The 17,911-nt window shown below is 59.7% G+C and overlaps 1 protein-coding gene and 1 long non-coding RNA gene across 6 annotated transcripts in view; one reads left to right on the forward strand and one right to left on the reverse strand.

Annotated features, from left to right (window-relative positions):
* NFIX (nuclear factor I X) overlaps nt 1–17,911 on the reverse strand; it is an 85,618-nt gene that overhangs the window by 63,012 nt on the left and 4,695 nt on the right. The window lies entirely within an intron of this gene.
* Nucleotides 4,993–6,078, forward strand: LOC138845640 (uncharacterized). The gene is made up of 2 exons (XR_011382856.2): nt 4,993–5,332; nt 5,735–6,078. It is a non-coding gene; the product is annotated as an uncharacterized LOC138845640 (long non-coding RNA).

Below are 17,911 nucleotides of genomic sequence, written 5' to 3' on the forward strand. Positions count from 1 at the left end.
AGAAACAGAGAAGGAGCAGGAGGAAGGGGAGAGGGGAGCCAAACCCGCAGAGGAGGGTATCAAATGGAGCCCCAAAACTGCACAGGAGGATGAGGGGGAAAGGGGGGCCGAGCTGAGGAGGAGAACAAAGTTGGGAGCAGGAAAAAGGGGGCTCAGGAGTGAGAATGAGATGGCAACAACACAGCCTAACTAAATGCACAGTGAGAAAATGCAATGGGTGCCCCCCCAAACTCCGCTTGCACCCGATCCTGTCCACCGGAAGCCCTGTGGAGTCCTGGATTGAGAGACAGAGAAGACAGAAAAAAAAAAATCTACCAGTGCCTCCCTGACAGAGACAGCATTAGAAATTCTTCAAGGAAACAAAATGAATTTCCCAGCCTTGAAACAGGTTTTGCAACTGGCCCCAGACCTGCCAACCAGCGAAACATCGAGCCGGATTCGTGTCTTTCAGGATAGGGGACCGCTGTTGGAAGGTGTCTTTATCGTCAAACAAACAAACAAACAAAACAAACCACTACTATTTGTCCGCGGCTGGCTGGCTTCAAGGCCTCACGCTTACACTTCTCAGGCCCTAGAGACACGTGGGCCCATCCGGGTTTGGAGAACTTATTCAGAAAGCAGATTACTGACAAAAACAGACACACAAATGACTGGGGATCCCGCAGACGGAGCAAGAAGAAATGTGCAGGAAATTAAAAAAAAATTGGTCACAAAGAGAGGCCCCCACCCCCACCCCCGGGGTAGTTTCCCCCACTTCATTCCTGGCACTTCATAATTCAGGCTTGGTCTGAACGGAAAGGCGGCGGCGGCGACATCACAGTCCCCATCTCATCCCATGGGTCGCTGGCACTGGCCACACTCTCGGGCACGGGCACGGGCAGGAGGGGAGGTAGAGAGAGAGGCTGAAGTAGCAGTCCCACGGGGGGTGGGCAGCAAAGAGCCTCCCCCACCCCCCCAACCCTTGGCTGTTTATCCTAAAGGTGGGTGGGGCCTCCCTTCTCTCTTGGGGTGGGAATGGGGGCAGGCAAGGGGCTCTTGCAACCAGAGCAAAAAAAAAAAAAAAAGCATCCAAGAGTCTGCAAACGCCAGGAATGAAAACCAGAAAAGGCACTTCGCAAGGAGGCTCGGATAATTTGGACAAAGCGGGTTTTTGGCTTGCCTTGGGCCTGTTTCCTTCCAATCGCTCAGGGAAAAAGACGGCCGCACACGCAGGGCTCTCTCCAGCGTCTTCACGCCGGTTGCACGGGCTTGCCCCTCGCCCTGTCCCTGCCGTATTGGGTTCAGGACGGGGTCTGCCTCAAACCAGGCCTCGCACACGCGCGTGTGCATGCGCGCGCGCACACATACACATACACACACACACTTATCTCCTGCAACCACCCCCCCAACACACCCCCACGCCACCCCCGCCTCGCTTCTCTCTGCCTTTTCTCCTCCTGACGACAAACCCGGAGCGGTGGCCTGGGATCGGGCCAACAGGCAGCCTTGTTCTGGCTCCGAAAGCGCCCCTGCTCCAGGCGTATCTTCCCCTCACCCTCTTGGCACAGAATAAAATAGGGTAAGGACAGGGGTATTGGGGATGGCGCTCAGTTCTCCCTAGAGCGCCTGGAAAGTGTTTACTTTTTCAGCTCATCCTCTCCGGGAAATGGGAAACCAAAAAAAAAAAAAAAAAAAGAAAGAGAGAGTCTTTAATTCATTATTCAGCTTCAAACTTCCTCGTGTCACCAAGGAGGGGGAGGCCGAGCCGGGGCAGGGGGCAGGGAAGACTGGAGCCGTCCTGGTCCCACTCCTCCACCTCCTCCGGCACGGGACGGGACCACACGGCACACAGGCCCCAGTCGCAAAGTGTCACTCCACAGGTCAGCTTCATAACTCTCTCCAAAGAACTGGGGGGGAAAAAAACGGACAAAAGGCAAGATCGGGGAGAGGCTGGCACACGGGAAAAACACCTTGAGGGCGAAAGAGAAGGATTGGAAAAATATCCCTGGAAGTGAAAGCCCCCGCTTTGGCAATGGGGTATCACACAGTGACCAAAAAACCCGATAGGTGACGCCCTTCCAAGCCTCCTGCCCGAGCCCCGCGAGGATCGGTTGCAAGAGCCCCTTGGTTTGCCAGTTCCTTTCTTAGGGGAATGGCTCAGGTACCCCAGCCCGGCCTGCACCCCCGGGGGCAGGGGAGCCCTCCCGCAGCCTGGAGGCAGCAACCTCTTTCTTGGATTGCTAAGCAACAGGCAGTGCCCAGGGCCCGGGATTTTATTCTATTTTTTATTTTATTTTTCCTTTAAACTGCTCAAGGGTTCAAGGGAAAAGCTGGGCCGACCCAGTCCAGGCTAGCAACTTCACCCAAAAACGTAACAGTTCTAGGAGCTGGGAGGGGCACTTTTCTTTCCTTTTTATCTTTCTTTCTTTCTTTCTTTCTTTCTTTTTCAAATCCCTCAACAAGTACTGCTCTCCCAGCTACTGGATTACCACGATCACCACCCAGGAAACCTCGTTTCTCCGGTGCCCGGCCCCTGCGGAGGCTGGTGCAGGCGCCCACCCCTCGGCCCCAGCCCCGTTCCCTCCACGGCTCCCTTTTCTTTCTCACCCTCTCTCTCCCCCTTCTTCGTCCTCCGGCTCCAACACAAACTGTTTGCACGGGAAATCTCCCTCTATGACCCGATTCAGCACACACAAGGGAAAACTGTGGGCGACAGACTCAACGTCCTAACGAACTTGAGTTAATTAATGCTAAGGAAGAAAAGAGACGCCCTGGCTCTGTTGAATCACGGTTCACTAGCCCTTTCAGTTTGCTGTGGGTGGAGGAAAAAAAAAAAGAGGCTTTTTGGTTCAAATATTTTTGGGGGACGAAGAGAAAACAAAAACAAAAACACCGCAGAAGAGGCCGAGGAGGGCTGAAGCCGCCGGTACCTGCCCGGGGGAGCCGAGCGCCGGCAGCAAGGAGGGAGCCGGGCGAGGGCTGCCCGAGGAGCCGCCAGCCCCTGCCGCTTCTGGGATGGCGGAGGTGGGGGGGGGGGGAGGAAGGGAAGGGGAGGGGAGGGCATTACCCGATGGCTCTCAGGGCCCATTCAAATAAATCACTGCTAAAAATTTACACTGTCAGATCAGGAGATAGAAAATAAAAAAAAAAAAAAGGCCCCAACTCAACAACCCGATTTGAACAGAGCCGCGAAAATGGTTTTAACAGGGTAGAGTACTGGAGGGATGGCAAGCATACAAAAAAAAATTTTTTTTAAGTATGCAGGGGAAAAAAAAAAGGAGAGGTGGCAGTGGCGGGGAGGGGGCAGAAGAAACAGCTGCAATGTTGCTTTCCAGATGTTGACAGCAAAATGCAATTGGCAAGGAAGGGCCTCCCTGCCACTCCCGCGCCTTTAGCCCTGGGACGTGCAAACCCTTTCGTCTACACCTAAGTCTCTGCAGGCGGATCTCTGCAGGCCGAGAGCCTCATAGAATGTAGGCCTTAAAAAAAAATATATCAAGCCCTAAATTTTTACAAGCTCTCCCAGCACCCCTAGCGGGGGAGGGCGAACACAAGTTGAGCGGAAGCGATTTCTCTTTCAATATTAGTATTTATTATTATTATTCTTAATTCATTTTGTGACGCACGGCCTGTCCTCCAGCTTTGAGGCTGTGGCCGCCCTGTATCTTTAAAGTCAGCTTTTCCACTGGCACGGGTGGCGAGCAGGCCGCTGCATCTCCTGGATGGGCTGTCACTGAGTGACCAGACCCCGGGGGACTCCACCCAGATTCGCTGCTGCACCGGCCCTGGAGGTTTTGCCGGGCGTCGCCGGTGACACCGGGAGCAGCGAGCATCGAGCGCCGGTGTGTGCACACAGGTCCCAGGGCACAGGGCGCCACTCGTGCGCCCACAGCCCCTCGTCCTCCAGGCACAGAGGGGTTTCTGTGTGTGTGTGTGTGTGTGTGTGTGTGTGTCTTGTGTGTCTTCTCTCCCTGCCTGCCCAACTCTGAGCCCATCAACTAGGCAGCAGGTTGGTGGACCAGCAAGGCATGGGTTGGGGACAGGCAGAAGAGCCCGAGTGACAGGAGGGGAGCCAGGGCTCTTCCTCTCACTCTTCCCACGGCGGTGGTGTGGGGTCTCCATGTAGGGGGGGCAGCAGGGAACGGGCCAGGCACTGCGGAAGGGAGAATGAGGTACCCATCAGGGCGGGCTGCCCCCCAGGCCCATCCACAAGAGCCCCCGACAAGGGAGCTGGGAGAAGACCATGGCAGCCAGAGTGAGTGGGCTGCCTCAGGCTAGGCCTGGGGTCCTGGGGCTCGGGCCCCACGGCAGGGAGAGAAGGCTAAACCCTGAGACCCGCCTACCACCCTCCTCCCCTGTCCCTGGCTCCAGCCCCAGCTGGCTCCCTGCCTCCCCACCCACCCCCCATCCCCAACCCTCACTTTCACTAGCACTAAATTTACTTTATCATTTTAAAATTAAATTTTTAAAAAAAGCAGGAAAGAGAAAAACACTGACGGCAAATATACCTCCCACAATATCTCTCCGAGGAGGTGCCTGCTGCTGGTGGTGCTGGTGCTGGTGTGGTGCTGGTGGGGTTTCTGCTTATGTAAAAAGACAAATGCAAGGGATCCCTGGGAAAAACCAAAATCTAAGCACCGAATAACAAGGAAAATAAGAGAGAGAAACATTTAATTAAAAACACCTGAAGCAAAGAAATACCCATACCCCCCGCTCCAGCCCGTAGCTCTGCCGCTGGCGCCCATGGGCACGAACCCCTGCGCCCTATTTCTTGCCCGCTTTCCCTCTGCCTTTCTCACAGAGCACCCTGGCAAGCCCTTCGCTTTCTGTAAAGTCCATCTCACACCTGGAGGGAAGGCCCAAGGCATCCACCTCGCCTACCACCCACCCACCCACCAGGGCCAACCTTCCCAGCCTCCTACCAAAAAAAAAAAAAAAAAAAAAAAAAACCCTCCCAGATGACCCCATCGCTCCAGGCTGGGCCCAGCCACTGGATCTGGACCCTGCTCTTCCTCTCCCAAACTCGAGCCCTTTGGGCAGCTCTCTCCCCTACCCAGGGCACGGGGCTGCCCAGGCGGACTCTCCAAGGCCGCATTGCGAGGGGGCTGGAAAGAAAGAACTGTCCAGCTTAATTTAAAACATGCTAAGGGATCTGAGCCCTGCGAGGGAGGGAGCTAGTGAGTGAGCGTGCGGGCGGCCGTGTCTGAAAGTGCTCAGCCCGTTCTTGGGTGGGGTGCGTGGGGTCAGCGGCAGGCTGCGTCCCTTCAACCCGGTTTGACGGTCTCTCCAGCCCACTGCCTGGCCTGGGAAACGCGCCCTGGGCTGGCATCGGGGTCCCGGAGCCTGGCTCTTTGTAAGTCGCTCCAGTGCAGACCAGGCAAGCGGGTCAGGGCCCACGGGTGAGGGGGGGTGGAGAACGGCCAGGCCGGCTGCAAATTTCCTGGCTTGTGCCAGTTTGGGGATTTGCGAATCAGACCGGAGCGGAAGGAGAGGCGGGCGAGAGGGGAAAAGAAGGGAAAGGGAGGAGGAAAAAAAAAAAAAAAAGCCCGCATTAAAACTAACCGAAAAAACTCGCTTTCCGCCCCTAAATAAGACAATGCCGAACGGAGAGAAGCGAGGAGAGAGGTCTTCTTTCTCACTCTTTAATTATTCCAATGCATAGCATTATTAAAAAAAAAAAAAACACAAAACCACACACATTAGCCAATGATATATTCTAACCCTCAACAAAGCTGGTATTTTTCTCTGATTACAGACTTTGCCGTAGCAAACGCAGGCTCCCAGCGACAGCAGAAGCGCGCTTCTGAATGAGACAGAATTTTATGAAAAATCATCACACTCCCCTTGCCTTTCTAGAGCGCCTCTTCCGCGGCGGGAGACGCCCGGGGTGCCCCGTGCCCGCTTTTCTGCCAGGCCGACGCCACAAGCTTTGGGGCGCGGGGCTGGTGGCACCCGCTCGCCAGCCACCCCGAGCGTCACGGTGTGGGGGGGTGCACCTTTCCCTTTGTGTTTTTTTAACATGCAGCCTCCGTCTCACATGTATTTCTTTTTTTTTTTAATTTAAAAAAGTAATAAAACTCCTTTAAATTAAAAAAAAAAGATCTGATTTTAAAGAAAAAACAGATCTGAACAATATAAACAGGACAGAGGAATAAAAGTAGCCAAGCGAGGTCGCGGGAGCTGGGGAGTGGTGCGGGGCGGGGGTGGGCCACCGCCTGGATGTCGGGGTGCCCGGGGTCACCTCCCCCAGCTGCAGCCAGGGCGGGCTAAGTCCCGTGCAAAGTAGAAAAGAGAAGCGCTCAAACCCCAGGAAAGCGCGTTTAAGTAATTCGGGAGCTGGGAAGCCGGGATTCCAGGTGCCGGCAGGTCCCTGGGCGCTTTCTCAGAATGCCCAGGGGCCAGGGGTGCAGACCGGAGCAGGCTTTGGGGGTGGGATGGGGGGAGGGCGGCGGCTCGGGAAACCTCAACCCCCACACCAGCTTCCTCCTCCAACAGGTTAGGTCGGGTGCGCTCGGCGCTCACGTTCTTTTTCCCATTTTTCCAGCTTTTCCACCGGGCTGGTAGCAAGGGGTTGGGGGGGAGCCGTTGACTCGCGCCCCGAATTCCAAGAAGTCAGATTCCCCAAGGGCAGAAGGGTGTGGATCGTAGAAAAGCGCTTGGGGGCTGGGGGGAGGGAGGGGAAGAAATGTTCCACCAAAAATAAAAGAAAATAAAATCGTAAAAAAGCCCACTCTCCCGGCGGGCTCGCAAAGAAGGGAAGGGGGGGAAATGCGCATTTTCTGCCATTTTAGTCTCATTCCATCCCCGTGCTCGCTGGAGGCCAAAGGCCCCCACCCCCCAAGAACCCAGCCTCCCCATGAAAATAAGCCAAAACTTCCCCCCCTCGTAAATTTCCTCGCCTACCATCTCCCAAAAGAAAGAGTCGGCTTTTTGGGGCTGGGGACGTGCCCCGCGGAAGGGGCAATCTGGGGTCTGGGGGCGGCCACCACGCGACATGGAAGTGGAGCCGGCTCCGCACGGACGCCCCCACCCCACCCCACCCCGGAACCCCAAAACTGCCCTCCGAGCCCGGGTCAGTTAACCCGCCCCAACACCGAGCAGCGGAATAGTAACAGGAATCGCCGACGTCGCTTTCCTGGCCAAAGCCCTGAGCGCGCACAGTTCTGGGTCGGGTGTCAGGGTGGGCGCGGGACCAGGCGAGCGGAGCAAAGGCGGCCCCTGACCCCCATAACCTGCTCCCCGCCTGCGCGACCGCCCCCCCGGGAAACCCACCCAGGCTGCGGCTGCTTCCCGTGGCGAGCGCCCCAACGCAAGAGAGCGGGGGTCACTTTTCGGCGGGGCAGGGGTCGCGGGGAGGGGTGAGGCCGCACCCAGGCGAGAGGGAGCCCCAAGGGCTCCCGTCCCCCTTAGACGGCCTGTAGCTGGCGCGCACCGTCGAAGGCCTCGCCTAGCGCGACCGCCCCTTTCAAACCCGGCTCCGGTTTGCCCTCACCTGCCCGGGGGGCTCGGGGCTGGGGTGAGGAGTGGTCCACACCCTCAGCTCAACGCCCGGGTGTCGTCCCTGTCCCCTCACCAACCAGCGGGGGCCCAGCGTGCGCCCCACATCCGGGAACCTCGACGTAGCGCTTCCCGCCTTTTTGCCGCACGGCCTTTGCGCACGGCCAGCTCGTGACCCTCTAGACCGGCGACCCCCACCAGGGCGCCGGGGGCCCAGGATTTCTACGCGGCCTCCTGCGGTGCGCGCACGATCGGCATCCACGTTCCGCGGCGTGGAAATCGCATGGGTCTCCTCCTGTTTGGGCCCAGGGACGGCCTCCCTACCACCCCCTTCCCGCTCTTGAGCCAGGTGCACGGTGTGGGGGGGAGCAGGGGACGCCACCTTGGAGGAAACCCTTGGGCGGCGGGCACCTGTCGAGGGGCGCACGCAGAGGTTAGCACACGAGGTCCCGGGCTGCAGGTCTCTGCAGGCAGCGCACAGGCAGGCAACTTGGTGATTCATCTGGTCTTGCGGGGTGGAGGGGGAGAAGGGGTTTTAAGTTCACTTGGGATAAGGGTGGGGGCGCAGCCCAGCCTTTCCCCTCGGAGGACCCGGAGGGGACGAGGAAGCCGGGAAGGAGACGCCGAGGACGTTCTCTTTCTTTTTCAGCCGGGTTGTGGAACTCGGGACGGGAGCCTTGGGACGCCCCTCCCCCATGCTCCGGTCCCCTGCCCCACCCGTGCAAAACCACTGTCCCTGGGGGTCCTGAGGTCTGTGACACGCAGGGAACCGGCCTCCACCGGGGCGCACCTACGGGGAACGCGGAGCCCTCAGCGGCCCGAGCTGGACTCATGGTGGTGGTGGTGGTGGGGTGGGGTGGGGGAAGTGGGGAGGTGGAAGTTTCCTAGGAGGGTGGGGGAATCGCAGGCCCGCCACTCAACCCCAGCCGCAGGCACCACACACCGAAAAGCGACTTCTCCGCGCCAGCACCCACCCCCGGCGCGTTGTGTTCTTGGGCAGGTTATAGGAGACGGTAGCAATGTACAACCCGGGCTTTTCGGCGGTGGGGGTCCCCGGCCTTTAGAAACGCGGGGTGTCCGTGGCGGGGGTGGGGTGGCAGCGGGAGCGAGCTGCGGCTGCCTGTCCACGCGTCTCTGTCTGGCGACACGGGTTTCCAGGTTTTGGAAGAAGCCTCGTGGGGGCGGTTGAAATCCAAGTACAACCGTGGCGCGGGTAGGGCGAGGGGGAGCGGCTCTTAACATATAAAAATATATGTGCATAAAGGTAGGAATTTCAAATATAGCACATGCAGGGGCGACACTGGGCAGCAGCAGCTCTGAGGCGTGGCACCTGTGCCCCCGAGGGCTATCTGGGGAGGCTGAGTGTTCCGGGGAGAAACGGGGAGGAGGAGGAGTGGGGTGTGGGGGGTGTTGGGAATTAGGTCTCTCTTTCCAGCCCCCTCCCCCAACAACTTGAATGCGGCTTGGGAGCCAGGTGCCCTGGGCGGCCTGGCAGGTGTGGGGCTCACGTGTGTGCCGGTTGGCGAGGTGCGCGCCCGCGTGGGCCTGGAGCCACGTGCGCGGGCACTAGAGGCTCTTGCAGGCTCACGGACGCACCCGCCCGGGGAGGGGGCCAGGAACCGCGACGGGGGCGCGGGGCAGTACTTGTGCCCAGTACCCTAATCTGGGCTCCCACATAGTGCATGCTAAGGATCCCAAATCTGGAGCCGAACAGAGGAGTTTATGGGTGTGTGTGCGCCGGGCAGCCTAACTCAGCGTTGGGGGCTGGGGGGCGTCACGGTTGGGTGTGCGTCTCATCTTCGAAAAGGCTCCCGGTCCGGGGGTGGGGGGCGCGGGCTGGAGCCACAGTGCCCCCAAAATGCTTTTGTGCACGCGCGCGCCTCGGGAACTCTGCTAGAGTTCTGGATAGAGGCGCGCGTGCGTGCGAGCTGCTGGGTCCCCGTCCGCGCCGCTGCCGCGCAGGGGGCGCCCTCTCGGTGTAGCCACGTGCACCGGGGCCGCTGTCTAGACCCAGCAGAGCCCGGATCTGGCCCCCAAGCCAGCGGGCCAAGGGGCAGGGACGGCAGCGGCGGGCCTCGGCGGGTTGTCGTTGGAGCCCGTGTTGGTTTTGGCTGAGGCGACTCCAATAGGGGAAGCCCCGGGGAGCAGGCAGGGAAGCAGGGGGTGGGGGGAGCGGTGTGGACTGGAACAAAGAGGAAAGGCGCGCTGGAGAGGAGGAGAAGGAAGAGCCTTGAAAAGCAGAGGGCCCCGGGGTGGGGGGTTGGGGTAGGAAGGCGGCCAGCCTGGAGATGCTGAGACCTGGCCTGGGTTAGGGGAGCCCTGGAGCGCACAGTGGCCAGGCCACCTGAGCAGTGTCCCAAGACTTTGCTGCCTTCCAGGACCTAGCTGCAGCCTACACGTGGGATCCCCCTTAGGACTGCAGGCTGCCACCAACGCGGGCCACAGGGCAGCCCCCAGCTCCCCAGCAGCCCCCACACATCCAGGCACTCAAAACCGGACCCCCTTCTGATGCGCCCACACTGCCTAGTGGCTTCTTAGTGGCCACGGGTAACAGTAGGGCTGGAGGGGCACAGCTCACTTCTCCTCAGCCATGATTGATGGTTTGAGCACCCTGGGGTGTGAAGCTAGCAGGCTCTTTCCCCTGTTTCTGGCCCTGGGCTGTTGGAACCTCAGTCCCCCCCCCCCACATGCACACACTGGGAAGGGAATTCCTGGGGAGCAGGCTGCAACAGGGCACCCTGCGTTGCCCAGAGGAAGGTTGCAAAGGTGTTTGAAGCCTTCAACCTGCTCCTGGCTGAGTGTTACCCCTGCTACCCTCCCTGGGGAGCGCCGTGACCTTGGCACTTGACCTTGTGGCCTCTGTGTGCTCATCTGTAAAACAGGTTACTCATACCTGCCTCATGCTGGGAGGGTCACGGGAGGTCGCGGATGCCCGCCTGCCTGCCTGCCCGTGCGCCCGTTCGCTCTGCCATCGGTGGCTGTTAATTTTATTGTGAGGGATCTGTGACAAGCTGTGACACTTGGTGTGATCGCGTGAGGCTGGCTGTGTGTGCGATTGTGCCGCTGTATGTGTGTGTGTGTGACAGGTTGTGTGTGAGACTGTGCGTGGACGACAGATTGTGCCGGTGTGCGGCGGTGCCTGTGACAGGCTGTCACCACGCGACAGACTGTGGGTGGCGGGGTGTTGCAGGCGTTGACTGTTGAGTGGAGATGAGGCAGTGCATGTGGGGCTGGGGCTGGGGGACCCCAAAAGCCTACCTTGGTGAGGATCCCAGTAGGTGACTTGGATTACCTCGGGGTGGGGACAGAAGGGGGTTGGGGCAGGGGTCAGCCTAGTGTATCCTTGGCCTTGACCTTTCTACTTGTACTCCACGGGGGCCCCCCTTGTCTGCGAGCCTTAGAGGTCAGAAAATCCTACGACAGAGGCCCCTGGTGAAGAACCCAAGTGCCCAGCCTTCAGCTTCAGGAAGGTGGTCAGGGACCTCAGGGCACAGAGGCCCCCAGGCCTGGCTGACTCGGGACACAGGTGCATGTGTTTGTGCCTGTTTCCCACACTTTCCCTGGGGTCCAGGCCTGGGCAGGACAGGGAAGGAGAGGGAGTTGCAGGAAAGACATACAGTGAGAAGAGAGAGAAAAGAAGAAAGGGGAGAGGGGAAAGCCAGAGAGAGGAAAGACTGGCAGGGAGAGGGGGTGAGAGACCAGACCCTGTGGGCCCTCCTGTGGATGTGGGGATCCCTGAGCCACTTGGGGGGCAGGCCTCCAGGCAGGATGGAAACACACACACACACACACTCACAGAGTCAGGACAGGCAGCCAAGCCTCTGGATCGTGGCTTGGGGGCCAGGCCCCTTAGCAAGGGGATTTCAAAAAGTTTGTGGAAAATCTACATCTTTTCATTCCATCTGATCATAAATTCCCCGGAAGCCCCCAGTGCACAGCATCCAAGCCCCCTCACTTCCTTCCACGAGGATGTTTCAAAAGCCTTGTGGAAAAGCGAAATTCAAAAGATGCGTGCTTGTGTGTGTGTGTGTGTGTGTGTGTGTGTTTGCCCTGGTTCCCTCCAGATTTTTTTAAAGATGGATTTATTTGAAAGGGAGGGTTGCAAACATAGAGGTCAGCTGGTCCTCCCCCCACATTTTGAGATTTATGCACATATTTGGGGGGTCATTAAAAAATCCATGGGAAATGCATATGAAGAAAAACAGCTATATCCCCATGGATTGCAGGATTTTTTTGCAGCAAAATAATGCTATGTTTGAAAATAATACTATGTTGGATTGTTCCGTGAACTTTCTGGAAGTATCTGCTTGTGGCTGGAGAAACTGAGGCAGAGAGGACTTGAGCAAGCACACACCCCACCCTGAGGCCGCTGGGATTCTCAGCACATTGGAAAAATCCTGGAAGTGTGGGCTGGGGCTGGGGGTAGAGGGAGTGACATGCCCCCACCCCTGCTGCTGGGCCTTCTTGGGGTGTCATGGCTCTCTGCGCCCCACTCGGCACAGGCCTCTGTGTGTGTCTAGTGTCCGTTCAGGGCCAGCCTCTGCCACCAGGGGCAGGGGAGGGGGGAGCGGAGGGGGGGAAGTGGCGTCAAGGCACCCCCCAGCCTGCCCCCCCCCCCGAAAGTGTGTCTTTGATACTTGCAGCCTCGGCAGCGAAAAACAAGTTTCCACAGGGCCACTTTGGGTTCAGGCCAGGTCGTCCTCAAATAACATTAGAAGTTACTTAGCAAACTTTGTGTAGTGCCGACAGAGGCGCGGGCAGCAGCGGGCTGGGGGGGGGAGGGGGGAGGAGGGAGGGGGTGGGGAGGGTAGTAAACCGGTTCCACCAAAGTCCCTTGCCCACCCCCACCCCGCCTCTGCTGGTGGTGGTGGTGCCCAATATGGGGTTTGGTCCCCCAGCCAGAAGGAAAGCAAGGTGCTGGCCAGCCCATGCCTTGAACTTGGGCAGAAGTGCCTGCTAGGATCTTCCTGTGGCTCAGAGACCCACAGGGTTGTCAGAAAGGGAAAGGACTTGACTCCGCTGCCCAGTTGTGCCACCCTTGGGGCTAAAGGAGGATGCGGGTGGATCCAGCTGGCTTATAGTGTAGACCCCTCCAGGCAGGCACACACACACACACACACACGCGCGCGCGTGTGCGCATGCAGGCACGCGTGTGCATGCACCCGCAAAGCCCTGGTGCCCATATGCCTGTCCCCTTCCCCCTACCCCCCACCCCACCAAACCCGCATCTCCAGGTTCCAGCAGAGGAGGTCCCCAAGAGCCAGCAATGGCGGGTTTGGAAGTGAGGTTGGCGCCTCCGGGAGGTGGGGGGGGAATGGGAGAAGATGCCAGAAATGGTGAGCATTTACAGGCGCAGGCGAGGGAGAGAGCGAGAGCGAGAGTGAGAGTGAGAGAGAGGAGAGAAAGCGAGAGAGGAGATGGAAGCCAGGCGGGCATCCTCGCCCAGCTCCAGGCTGCAAAGGGGCGGCGGACAATGCAGCCCAGGCCGTTCCAGCAAGCGGGCATTGGCAGGGGGAGCTGTGGAGGGGGGACGAGCCCCAGGTGGCACAGGGGTAGTCAGGGGACCCAGAGGAGCCTAGCTCTCCCGCGCCGCCCCCCGCCCCGCCGCCCCACAACCCCCACCGCAGGCTGTAAAATGAAGAATGGCAACAGCAGCCGTTCAGCTCTGCCTGGGCACTGGGTGGGGGTGGCGGGGTAAGGCAGGGGGCCAAACCAAATGCCACCAGGCTGGGCACGGCGGATGCCAGCCAGCAGCGGCGACCCTGCCAGCCCCCCCCCCGCTGCCACCGCCCAAAGCCCTCAAGCTGGGAGCTTCAGGGGTGGGGGTGGAGGTGGCAGGGGCGATGGTGGGCAGACAGGGGTCTGGGGGCCTAGCAGGCAGGGCCAAGCTCCCCCCCCCCGCCTCCCGCCACCACCTCTGCCACCCCAGACTGTGGGCAGGTCCCCAAGACCCTGAAATGATGGCACAGTCTGATACTGCCAGGGTGACAGGCTGGAGTAAAAATAAACTGGGCCCGCCCCGGTGGGGAGCTAAATCGAGGGACCCAGGTGGAACTGCCTCTCGGGCCGGCAGCTGCCCCACCCCACCCCCTGGCTCAGGGTGGCAGAGTTGAGAATACCCAGCAAGTGGCCATCAAGGTCCCCCCTCCCCCCCTTTTTTTGTTTTGAACAGGAAAGCGCTTGCCCACTGCTCTTTCGCCTAATCTTCCACGGGCATTGAATGTTGCATCCATAAGCATTGGGGAGGGGGGCAGCCTCAGGTTGTGCTTGTGTCCTAGGCAGATACTGGGGGTGGACCACGCTAACCCCAGCATCAAAGAGCTCCCAGCTTCCTTGGCCGCCCCGGAGCTGTGGCATAGCAACGCTCAAGGGGACCCCCATCAACCTGTGGCCCCCTACCCCGGGCCCAGACCTCAAACTACAGCTCCCCAGCACTCTCTTCAGAACTGGACGCTCCCTTGTTGATCAAGTTCACCCATTGTCTGCCTTCTCACTGGGGCTGGCACCTTTGCCACTTTCACTGCGTGCCGAGCCCCCAGGGCCTGGCACCCAGGAAGCGCTTGGTAAATATTGATCGAAGGAATGCACAAGCCCCCCCCCCCACACACACACCCAGGCTGCACCACCACCACCACCGCCACCCGCATGCCGGCTCCGGCTAGGTGGTTGGTAAGGTGTGGGGAGATGGCGTCTGGCCCCACTGGCTCATAGGGGTGCAGAGGGCATGAGCATATCATCCCCCGCAACTCTGAGCACTGAGTAGGAGAAAATTTGAAGGTCAGAGTCAGAGGTGACAGCTGGGGGCACGTTTCAAACGGTAAGAAATTTGGGTGTAACTGGCATTTTGGCAGGACCTAGGGAGGTGGCCATGGGGAAAGGAACTATAGCCCTGTGGTATCTTAGCACTCCATCTTTTGATGCAGAAGCCATGGCCCAGAGAGGGTGGGTGACTTGGCTGAAGTCACACAGCTGGTGAGTGGTAGACCCAGGGTTTGAATCCAGGAAGCTGGCTCTGGCAGCCCCGCCCTCCTAAAAAAAAAAGTACTTGTCTGGCACATGAGGACTCGGATATGAGCTGGGAAGGCCCTTGGGCACTGGGCATGGGGCATGGGCGTGGCAAGGAGTACCCAGGACCCGTGAGCAAAGCAGTCGCTATTTTTAGGACAAACCTTCATTTTGCCAGTCCTCTCCTCTGCTCTTGTTCTTCCTGGGCGTCCCCAGAGCAAAAGCGGTAGTGAAGCCCGGGGCCCAGCGTCTCTGGATTTAGAGCTTTGTCCCTGTCCCTCTCTGCGTGTCTGCAAAGCTAGGAGCATGTCCCTACCACCCCACCCCCGCCACCGCCAGGCCTCGAGTCCCGGACACCAGAGATGTCCTGGGCAGGGGGTGGGTGGGGTGGGTATGTAGCTTTCTGGGACTTGTTTCCTACTACCCAGGCTTCTACCAAGCAGGGCAAGGATTTGGGGGGCAGCGAAGAAGTTGGGGTGGCAGCTGCTGCCGCTCAGAGCCAGCGGGGGCTGGGAGGCGTGGTCATTTCCAATCAGGGCCAGGTGTGGCCCAGGTGCGAATGCCTATGTAGGTGAGTGTCAAGGGTGACTCAAACCTGTGTGTGTGTGTGTGTGTGTGTGTGATGGTATGGCTGAGTTATTGTAGCTAAGTTATATACACTGTTACCATTTGGGACCGGATCAATTTTTTTTTTCCAGCGGAGGGATGGGAAGGTGGGTAGGGGCTGCTTTGTATACTTCCCTGGCCTCCACCCACCAGGGGCCACCCCTGCCTCCCCCACATGTAAGAATCAGAATGAATTCCAGACATTTCCACACAGGCGCCATCATTCCGGATGGCACCCGGTTAACGTGTCCACGCGCGTGCGCACCCACACGTGTGGGGCTGCGTGTCTGTTGTGGCACGCGTGTGCACTGGCCCACCGCCGTGTGTCAGGGTGGCATGACGCCTTGGTGCCTGCATGTGCCTTTTCTAGCATTGCACGGCGTCCCTGGGTGTGTGTGGTGTGCGTTTTTTTTTCCACCGTGGGCTCTGTGGTCTCCCGTGTATCTGACAGTGCCTGTCTGTGGCCGTGGGTCTCACGGCGTGTTTATGGTGCATGCCGGGGCTTTGCCAGAGTCACATCTCAAGGCTGCATTTGGGTGTGGCCGGATGTATCCGTGTGTGTGTGTGTGTGTGTGCGCACACGCTCGTGCATACGTGCGGGGTGAGCTTCTTTGTGTGTCAGTGTTGCTTGCCTTTTGGAAGGAAGTGCGGGATGCCAGTGTGGCGGCGTGATTCTTTGTGCCTGCATGTGCCATGTGTGTGAAATGGACCCCAAATAAACCAGCCCCCTTGCCCCCACACACACCCCCACGATTGGACCAAAGCTGAAATTTGGTTCAAACCACCTGGCTGATTTGGCCCCTACCCTCAAGCTTTCCTGCCTGTCTTGGGCTAGAAGCCACCTCCTGAGACCCCAGTGTGTGTGTGTGTGTGTGCCTGTGTGTGTGTGTGTGTTGGGGGTGGTTGCTACCCCTCCAAGTCTTCTCTTCCTCCAGCTTGGCTCACAGATTCAGGTAAGGACAGAGCCCCACTCCTCTGCCCAATCTGTGCCAGGCAGGCTGGCACTGAGCTGTGGCGGCGGCGGTGGGGGGGCAGGGTTCTCAGCAGTGGCGGTGGGCACTGCCCCCTGCCCGCTGCTGGCCACCACCCCCGGCTCCCCTCAGGGTGGGGCCCAGTGGGGGGAAGAGCTCCCTGGTTCAAGCCTGGCTTCCCATTGGCTGCAAAGTGCCGCAGTGCCCGCTGCCCGCCTCCCTTCCCTGGCTGGCGCAGCCACATCGGTAGTGGTGGCACACGCAACTTTGAGTTCTGGGCACAGCTGCGCCTTGCTAAGGCCTGCCAGCCCCACCAGAAGCCAGACACCCCAGCTCTGTGCCCCCGACCCCTCCCCACCCGCCCAGTCACCCTGCCCGCTGCCCCCTCCAGGTCCTCCCACCCGTCCCTCCTGCCCCCTTGCCTACCCAGCCCGGTGTCCACACACCTCCCCCCCGCCCCAGCCAAGCCCAGTCGGGGGGCCCAGGTCCCTGTGAGAGGGCAATCCCGCCCTCACAGGGGCTCCTGGGAGGGGGAGGCGGCGAGGAAGGGGGTTGGGGGTGGGGAGCTAGCCCTTCCTTTAGTGAATGCGCCCAGAGCTGGAGCCAAAAATTGAGGAGGAGAAATATTCACAGAGAGCCAAGACGCGTTTGGCAGGAGGAGAGAGAGAGAGAGAGGGAGAGAGGGAGAGAGGGAGCGGAGGAAGGGAGGAGGGGAGGAGAGAGAGAAAGGGGGAAGGGGGGCCTCAGTTTCCAAATCCGAGCCCTCGGGACCCTTAAAGTGATGGTGGTGGCCCAGGGGGTGAGGCACCCAGGGTATTCCTGGCTGTGGGGGTGGCAGGGGGGCCCTGGGCTTGGCCCACAGGCACAGCCGGACACCCAGTGGGCCGAGCCAGGAAGGACACAGGCAGAGGCCAAGATCAATGTGAAGCCGGCAGACAGAGGAGGGCCTGTGGGCGGCTCCAACACACACCCGCACCTCGCCCGCCACACAAGGGGTTTCTGTCCAGGGGCACGAGCTGGGGCGGGGTGGTGCTAGGGAATACAGCAGGGCCACCAGGGCCACACGGGTGGTGGGGGTGATGGCGGAGGCCAGCCCGCTGGAGGAGCGGGCATCTTGTGCAGTGCCCAGCAGCCGGCCAAGGGACGCCAGGCCCATGCGGTTGCAATACAATGAGGGCCAGGCCCGGGATACACAATGACACACAGGGACGGCGTGACTCGGAGACACGCGTCGGCACGGGTGCGGGTGCAGGTGGAGCTGCACGGGCTCGATGCGTGTGCGAGACACACAGACACAGGGTCGGGGACGCCAAAGAAAACACGCACCACTCCTTGCTATCGTGCGGCCAGGATACAAAGATGGCGGTGGTGGCAGCGGCGGCAGCGACAGGGACATCAGTCTCCACCGATGGACAGATGGAGTGACGGGCACACGCACACAGGGACACTCCCTAGGCACACAGCGATGCCCGCTGACACACGCTCCCGACCCCAACATCAGAATCAGGTGCAGGCGGCACCCAGCGCTGGGTTCTCGGAGATCTGCATGGGAAGGGACCCAGGTCGGCACATGCACAGCCGTGCACGGATCTCCAGGAAGACGCACAGGCAGATCTGCAAGAACCCAGCCAGCCTCACACCTGTCCCTGCCCTGCCCCTCTCGTCCCCACGCCCAGGGCTCTGAGGGCAGGAAAATAAAGACCCCTCTTCCCTCCCCACAACCTCAGAGGCAGATGGGACAGAAGCCTAGCCCGTGAAAGGCATGAAACAGAGGCCAGCGTCCCCTGCCTCTCTCGGTCCAGCTGGAGGACCCCAAATTGGACCTTCATAAGCAAAGCGCAAAGGCCGGGCTT

The sequence above is a fragment of the Oryctolagus cuniculus genome, chromosome 16, assembly GCF_051225735.1.
Source record: "Oryctolagus cuniculus isolate XC-2025 breed Fujian yellow rabbit chromosome 16, ASM5122573v1, whole genome shotgun sequence".
Lineage (NCBI taxonomy): Eukaryota > Metazoa > Chordata > Mammalia > Lagomorpha > Leporidae > Oryctolagus > Oryctolagus cuniculus.